Source organism: Myotis myotis, unplaced genomic scaffold (assembly GCF_014108235.1).
Source record: "Myotis myotis isolate mMyoMyo1 unplaced genomic scaffold, mMyoMyo1.p scaffold_m19_p_10, whole genome shotgun sequence".
NCBI lineage: Eukaryota > Metazoa > Chordata > Mammalia > Chiroptera > Vespertilionidae > Myotis > Myotis myotis.
In genome coordinates this window covers 4,913,587-4,921,610 of record NW_023416314.1, presented here as the reverse complement: position 1 = coordinate 4,921,610, position 8,024 = coordinate 4,913,587, and the positions used below count along the sequence as shown (strand labels likewise).

Here is an 8,024-nt window from a genome sequence, read left to right as displayed (position 1 = left end):
GGATATTTTTCCATTGATTTTTAGAGCGCATGGAAGGGAGGAGAGACAGAGAGAAACATCGATTGGTTCCCTCCCTACCAGGGTTGGCCGGGGATCAAGTACATACCCTTGACCAGAATTGAACCTGTGACTCTTTAGTCCGTGGGCCAACATTCAATCCACTGAGGCCAAACCAGCTAGGGCCCTATGAATAGCTTTTAAAAAGCCATTACTTTTGCCGTTTCCACAGGTGTTGAAAGGAAGGAGGCTTGGGGCCGCTAGTGGTCACCTTTCCCCGGAGGAAAACCACCTGGGAGTAAAGTCACACCCAAGAGGAGCCGAACTGGAGGTGAAGCCAAGGCACCATCTGGCCCCTGGATCCAGCCATGCCTGAAGGCGGTCATGCCTTCGGACTTCCCAGTGTTTGCTCTGAGCTGGGCTTCTGCCTTCACCTCCCCTCCTGCCTCCTCCGTGACAGATGTCCTGTGGTTGGTTTACAGTGAGGCTGTCCTTTGGCGTGGCTCCTCCCTACTTGGAGTAAAATCTGCCTGTATTTGGCTGAAAAAAAAAGCCATTACTTCTGTTTTCTGATTACAGAGTTCAATATATAAATTAACCAAATTTATAGTATTAATTACACTTTTATTCCTTCTCCATTTTATTTATTTAGGCAAATGTGAGCATAAGAGACAGGTACCCTCAGTGGGCTCTGCTGGTTTTGGAGGGTGAGGGGGAAGCTACGGTGGGGAGAGATAGAGAGACAAATATGGGGCCACCCAAAGAGGGGGAACGTTCCCCCAGTGTGCTGCTGCCACAGCCTGCCTGAATAAACATGTATTTATATATTTTTTTCCATAACATTTTGGACAAGATTTATATTGTCTCAAGTCTGAAAGCAAAGAATATGAGTGGAAATGTTTGCAGAGGCCAGTGCACCGGCGCTGATATGGGGGCTGTGCAGGCGGGTGAGGGAGTGTGCTTTCGGGGGCCTGGAGCGTCCCTGGCTGAGGGTGTGCCAATGTGCACAGATGTATTTAGTGGCACCGTGTAGAGAGGCAAAAAAAAGTAAAAATCCCAAATGTATGTCTTTTCTCATTGCCCTTTCCTCGCCCCCAAGTCCTCACTTCCTGTTCCCGTCCCACCCTGTTACGGGGAACTGTAAGCCATGCTCAGCGCCATCTCCCTTCTCCGCAGATGCTGCCAGCCCGTCGGCCCCTGCCGTGCCAGACAACTCCAGCTACAAGTGCTGGTGTTCTTAGCTTCCCAGCTCCCACTTTGCTCACCCTCATGCTCAGACAGTGTCTCCTGCTGGGAAAAGTCGGATGCGAGTCTATGCTTTAGGGTCCTTGGTCTCTGTAACGGCGGAGACCAGAGGGCAGGGACTGGGCCAGTGTCTCCAGGGGAGCAATTTGGACAGGTTCCCTGGAGGCCAGCTGCATGTGGCCAGTAACTTCAGTCTTCCCCGGCCCCCAAGACAGTGTGTGGGGGTGTGTGCGTGTGGATGTGTGCATGTAGGTGTGTGCATGTAAGTGTGTGTGTGCATGTAGGTGTGTGCATGTAAGTGTGTGAGAGCGTGTGTGTGGGGTGTGTGCATGTAGGTGTGTGGGTGTGGGCGTGGGTGTGTGGGTGTGGATGCATGTGTGTGGGTGCATGTGTGGGTGTGTGCATGTAGGTGTGTGGGTGTGGGTGTGTGCATGTGGGTGTGTGCATGTGGGGGTGTGCATGTAGGTGAATGGGTGTGGGTGCATGCATGTGGGTGTGTGGGTGCATGTGTGGGTGTGTGCATGTAGGTGTGTGCATGTAGGTGTGTGCGTGCATGTATGTGGGTGTGTGCATGTAGGTGTGTGGTGTGGGTGTGGGTGTGTGCATGTGGGTACTTATGTGTGCTCTGCACCATGAATGTGTGGGCTGGAGGCGTTCTGAATAACAAGGGATCTGGGTAGCAAGGTCTGCCCGACATGAAGTAGTTAACAATCACCCACGCTCTTACAAATGTACGTTTTCAAAAACATGAAAACCATAATAAATGTTTTGAATATTTAAAAAAATTAACTTACTGAGGAAAATGAATGGAGGGAGCAGTTTGCTTCATATGTTTTCCACAACTGTTGCTGCTCCTTCCCTCTCACCCATGGGACATGCGTGAATTAAGCTTTGTTTTTATTTCTCTCCTCTGCCCCCGAAACAAGCCTGTTCATTTTTTCCTCCTTCTCCTCTGGCGCCTGCGAGGGGAATCCCTTCTTGCACGATGGGTGCAGACAGGCGTGTACGGGTATTGCTGCATACAGTGTAGGCACCGGGATCGCCCATACTTCAGTGGTTGCTAAGAAACAGAAGAAGCCTGTGGGCCTCGCTGAGAACGGGCTAGGAAGTGTGAGACGCAGCCTGTCCTTACTGTCACGCAGCGCCGGCCGGGCACCCTGAGTGGTGGAGAGGGGTTCCTTTGCTCCCGGGGGAAGCGTGGAACTAGGGCAGAGAGAGAGATACAGGCACGGAGGTTGAGTCAAGGGGATGTCCCAACACTTGCTAAGCAGCAATTATACAATTAACCAGATCACACAATGTAATCTCAGTAGGTGCCAGCAGCCGGGGCAAATGCCAGCCCCCATGCCTGGCACCAGGTGGGCCACCCTCCAGCCTGCTCCTGCCCGGCCCTCCTGGTGAAGGAAGACTCAGCGGTGGAGATTTGATGTCCCCGCCCGTTTGAATGGGACTTGAAGCAGAAATTCAGTTCGGTTAGAGAGCGAGCGTTTCCTGCACACTCGGCCCACAGCACCTGTAGCTCGGCTCAGAGCTCCTGTGAGCTCCAGACTGTGTCTGAGTCAGATCTCTCAGCCTCCCTCCCAACATGCTCAAAACGAAACCACTGTTTCTCATCGTCTCATCCTCCTCACCCCGCAACTAAAACTGTTCTTGTCTTCCTGACTTTAGTACATATTGTCAACATCCAGTTGCTAGGGCAGAGTCTAGGATCTTGTGTTGGGTGGGGGTAGGGTGTAGTTCAAAAACGTTGAAGATTAAAAGCCAACTAAGCGCCTGGCCTGTGTGGCTCAGTGGTTGAGCGTCCACCAATGAACCAGGAGGTCATGGTTCAATTCCCAGTCAGGGCACATGCCCTGGGTTGCAGGCTCAATCCCCAGTAGGGGGCAGCTGATCAATGATTCTCTCTCATCATTGATGTTTCTATCTCTCTCTCCCTCTCCCTTTCTCTCTTTGAAATCGATAGAAATATATATTTATTTATTTTTTAACCTGGAGATTTAAAATCTGCCGGCTGACGCACATGAGGGCAGGGGGAAGCCAAGTCGACCGTGCTGGCCCCAGTGACAGCCACTTGCCGCAGCCAGGATCTGAGTGACATGTCCCCACCCAGACCCTCCCCGGCAGCAGGCGTTCAGCCTGGGCTGAGAAGCTGGCCTGCACGGTGGGCTGGCAGGAATGGGCTCCCGGCTGAGTCCTCGGCAGTCTGTGGCAGCCAGGAGAGGCCTGGTGTCTGGAGTGGGGCTGGGATGAGGCAGTTCTGGAGTGAGTGACCGGGTCGGAGTCCTACCCGCCTGGCCCACCACGGTCCAGAGAGTGTGGGGGAGCCACATTCTGTGGCATTGGGGAGCCCAGCTCCTGCTGGTCAACCTGCTGAGCTTCGGTCTGGAGGTGTGTCTGGCCGCAGGATTACCTACGTGCCACCCCTGCTGCTGGAAGGGGGAGTAGAAGAGGTCATGACCATGGTGCTGGTGGGTCACCACCTCCTCCTGGTCCAGATGCATGCCACCTGGGCATAGGGCAGCAGTGCCTCTGCCCAGAGAGCCGCTTGAGGGATAGGTGGCTGTCTGCTGGGGACAGGGGTGACCCTGGGCTGAGCGGGTCCTAAGAGGAAGAAAAGGGTACAGGGACATGCCCTGGTCCCCACTGTACCCCCGGCCCTGCATCATGACTGGCTCCTAGGAGACAGCGTAGGAATGGCCCTTCCCTTTCGCTGGCCCTTTCTAACTTCTCTCTATCACCTCTAACGCTTGCAGCAGGCCTTGCGGGCATCTGCGCCACCGAGAAGAGAATGGAGTTGAAAGGGCAAGTCGTCGTGGGGCCTAGTGGGCCGGCTGCCGGGCCCCAGGAGGCACAGCCTGAACACGCTGCTGGCGGCCTCGGGCACTGACTCCCCAGCCCATGGCGGGAGCCCAGCACAGGCCGCCACCCGCCCACCGCCCCCGGACCGGACTGTGCGGAGGTGGTGGGGCGGGGCGTGTGCCCTCGCCCGAGGAGATGGAGGAGGAGGCAATCGCCGGCGCCCCCGGGGACGAGACGGAGGACGTGGACTTCCTGTCTGGGCTGGAACTGGTCGATCTGCTGGACCCCCGGGAACCGGACTGGCCCCTGGAGCCCGGGCTCAGCTCGCCCTGGGGGGGCTAGGACTGCGCCCTCCATCTTGCCCTGGGTCCTCCATGTTGGGGCAGCCGCCATGTGCTCAGGAGAGTACCTTCTTCCCCGGAAGCCCAGGCCCCTGCTTGCCACACCCGGGATTTCTTTAACCAATGACAATCAAGGGACGTGCGCGCCATAGAGATGACCACATCCTGTGTAACAAGACCCGACTCGCGCCTGGCCAATCAGCGGGGCCCACAGTCCCCTCCCCTGCCCTTACTATAAAACCCACAATCCCATCAGGCCTCGCTCTCTCGCGGCCACTGGGCTTACCATTGCATAGGTGAGTGTGGTCGGGAAGCAGAACTAGTTCGAAATGAAGGACTCTTTGCTTTTGCATCGGACTCGCTGGCTACCTGGTGGGCTTTTTGGGAACCTTGAAATCTGGGCACAACAGGGTCTGTCTGTCGGCTGTACCCGGCAGCTGCACACTAGCTCCTGGGCGGCAGGGTCAGGCTCTCCCCGCCAGGGCCCCTGCTCACCTGGGGGTCAGGGCCGGGCTCTTGGCCGCAGATGAATCCTGCGAAAGCCGCAGAGGAAGTGGCAGCCTTGGGCAACTCCCAGGAGGAAGGGGCTCTACCAGGACGACAGGTTCTGGGTCCAACTGCCTGTCGCAGCCCTGCCTGCAGCCCTCCTAGCCCTGTGCCTGGACACGAGTGTCACTCATCAGTCGCTCTGTGCCTCAGTTCCACTGCGAGAGTCCACAGCCAGCATGGCTTTCGTGGGTTCAAAGACTTGGAGCAGCCGTGGGCAAACTATGGCCCGCCGGCCGGATCCGGCCCATTTGAAATGAATAAAACTAAAAAAAAAAAAGACCGTACCCTTTTATGTAATGATGTTTACTTTGAATTTATATTAGTTCACACAAACACTCCATCCATGCTTTTGTTCCGGCCCTCCGGTCCAGTTTAAGAACCCATTGTGGCCCTCGAGTCAAAAAGTTTGCCCACCCCTGACGGAGGGAGGGCTGACGTGCAAATGATACACACAAGATGGAATATTAATTTTTATAATTACTGGGGGAACCAGAGAATAACTCAACTAAAGAAGTCGAGTTCTCCCTGTTGCTCCTTTCCCAGCTGCTTTTGTTAGCTAGAATACACAATTGCCTTTAGGAATGCAAACACATATCAATGGTAATGTTTAGCAAACAGTAAGATTGCCAGGTCTTGGGGGAGTTTGCTTTAGGCCATTGAGTCAGCAGCAGGTAATAAAATGTAGATATTCACCCTGTGAATATCAAAAGGAGTCCTGGTCAGCCTTCTGCCAGACTCCTCAGATTTGTATCAATTACTGTTGATCTTGGTCATCAGCATTTCCCCGTCTGAAAAAGGGGCATTAGTGATCCCAGCTGTGAGGAGTAAATCAGAGTCCCTGAGTACTCAGCACGGTGCCCAGGGCAGGAGCGGTCCTCCCTGTGAGAGTATCACGGTCATTTCCATCCTTCCCAAGGAGGTTGGTTCCCTGCCCCTGCCCCTGCCCCTAAGGGCCACAGCCTCTGGCTCACACTACTTGCCCTTCTTGCGGGCATCTGTCCAGGGCTGGGCCTGGTCTCAGTCCCACTCCTAGGCTCAGCCAGTGACCACTGCGTGGGCGCTATGGTCGCAGGAGGCCCTTCATCTGGGCCCTGTCCCTGGGCGTCCTGCTGAGCCTCTTCCTCCTCCCGAGGGCCGGCGGGCGGGCAGGGCTGCTGTGCCCGGACACCCGGCCCCTGGGGTTGGCACTGCTGGTCCTGGGCGTGGGGCTGCTGGACGCCTGCGGTCAGGTGTGCGTCCCTCCTCCAAGGGCCCTGCTCTCTGACCTCTTCCGGGACCCAGATCACTGTCGCCAGGCCTTCTCGCCTGTGCTTTCATGATCAGCCTCGGGGGCTGCGTGGGCTGCCTTGCTTGTCACTGACTGGGCCCCCAGGAAGAGTGCCCCTTCGGCCTGCTCACCCTCACCGTCCTCACTGGCGTGGCAGCCCCGCTGTTTGTGGCCCAGGAGACAGCTCTGGGCCGAGCGGAGTCAGCAGAAGGGCTGTGGGTCCCTCCAGGCCACCCACTCTGCCCGTGTGGCATTCATGACCTTCGCGCTGTTTTGCACGGACTTTGTGGGTGAGGGGCTGTACCAGGTGTGCCCAGGGCTGAGCCAGGCGCCGAGGCTGGGAGACACTGCGATGCAGGAGTCCAGACAGACAGCCCGTGCAGTCTGCCACCTCCCTGCTCTTCCCTCGGGCCATGAACCAGCCGGGGCAGCAATTCTGCACCCGGGCAGTCTATCTGGCCGGTGTGGGGCCGCTCCGTGTGCCTGTCCTGCAGTGTGACTTATGACCACCTGGGCATCACTGAGCTCACCTCTCCGCCCACAGATCCTGCCCCGTGTGCCAGCCTCCCTCTGCCACCAGGAGAGGTAGGTGTTCCTGGCCGCGTGCTGAGGAGATGCTGGAGGGGGTGCCCATGCTGGCAGCCGATGGCCAGCTTCCCGCTGGGCCCCAAGGCCGGGTCTCCTCCCCCTGTGGACATGTGGGTGCTGGAGGCAGCGGCCTGCTCCCTCTGCACCTCGCCATCCTGACAGTGCCTTCCTGCTGCCCCAGGTGGCCCCGTTCCTGGCTCCATCGTCCAGCTCGGCCAGTTTGTCACTGCCTGTCAGCCGCGGGCCCGGGTCTGATTGCCTTTTACTTTGCTACATGGGTAGTAACTGACAAGAATGACTGGGCCAAATACTCCGTGTAGAGTACTTCCCACTCACTGAGGGAGAGCCTGCCTCACGGGGTCCCAGCTCCCCCTGTTCCAGGCTCCATAGGGCTGTGGGGCTGGCTTCCCAGTGTCTATTGCTGCCCAAGTGGTGTGGCTCTCTGCTGCCACCCCATGGCGGTAATGTGCATAGCTGCACAGATAGGGCTTCCCTCCTACCTCTCCTGTCTTCAGGGCTGTGGCTGAATCCAAATGGGCCTAACACGGGAGAGAAGGGCTTGACTAGCACCGTGCAATGAAATTCAGGACTCAGATGGGATCACCCAGGCTCAGGGGTAAGAGCCAGGGTGCTGATCCAGACATACCAAGAGAAGGTCCTTGGGGAGCTGGGTAATTGAGCCGCCAGGGCTCCCCTCTCCAAGCCCCCATATCCTGTAGGTCCCCCCAGTGTTGCTCTAGTGTGAAACTCCTCCACAGGATTTGAAAGTATGGGGGCAGGTTTCTGAGGGAGATGGGACACTGCCTGGCCCACAGACCGCCTTTCCGCGGATTCCCCCTGCCCTGTTTTACCAGGACACGGCTCATTGCCTCTGTGTCTCCATCACAGGGACACAGGCCTTTAAACATGTTTAGGGGTGACATCCCCACCGACTGGGTCCCCTGAGGTGGCTGGCTATTTGGCTAAACATGGCCAGAATCTCCTTTCCTGGGGTGATTGGTCTGGCCCCCAAACTGCCTAACCCAGAAACTCTGCTCACCCCAACTCCTCTTACCCAAAGCTGGGTGGAGGCCGAGGCTAGGGTTCTGGTCTCAGCAGCCTCCCTGGGTTCCCCTCCTCTTCTGCCCCCCCCCCCCCCGCCTGCCCTGCCCCCCTCCCCTCTGCTCGCTCTAGGGCTGAGCTGAGGAAGGAGCTGCTAACCTCCCACTTTTTCCCACTGGCTTCACAGCCTCTCTTTG

General features: G+C 57.0%; 1 pseudogene; it reads left to right on the top strand.

Moving 5' to 3' along the window:
* The first annotated feature begins 2,227 nt into the window (after window positions 1-2,227).
* Window positions 2,228-7,814, top strand: LOC118664109 (annotated as a pseudogene).
* The last annotated feature ends 210 nt before the right edge of the window (window positions 7,815-8,024 follow it).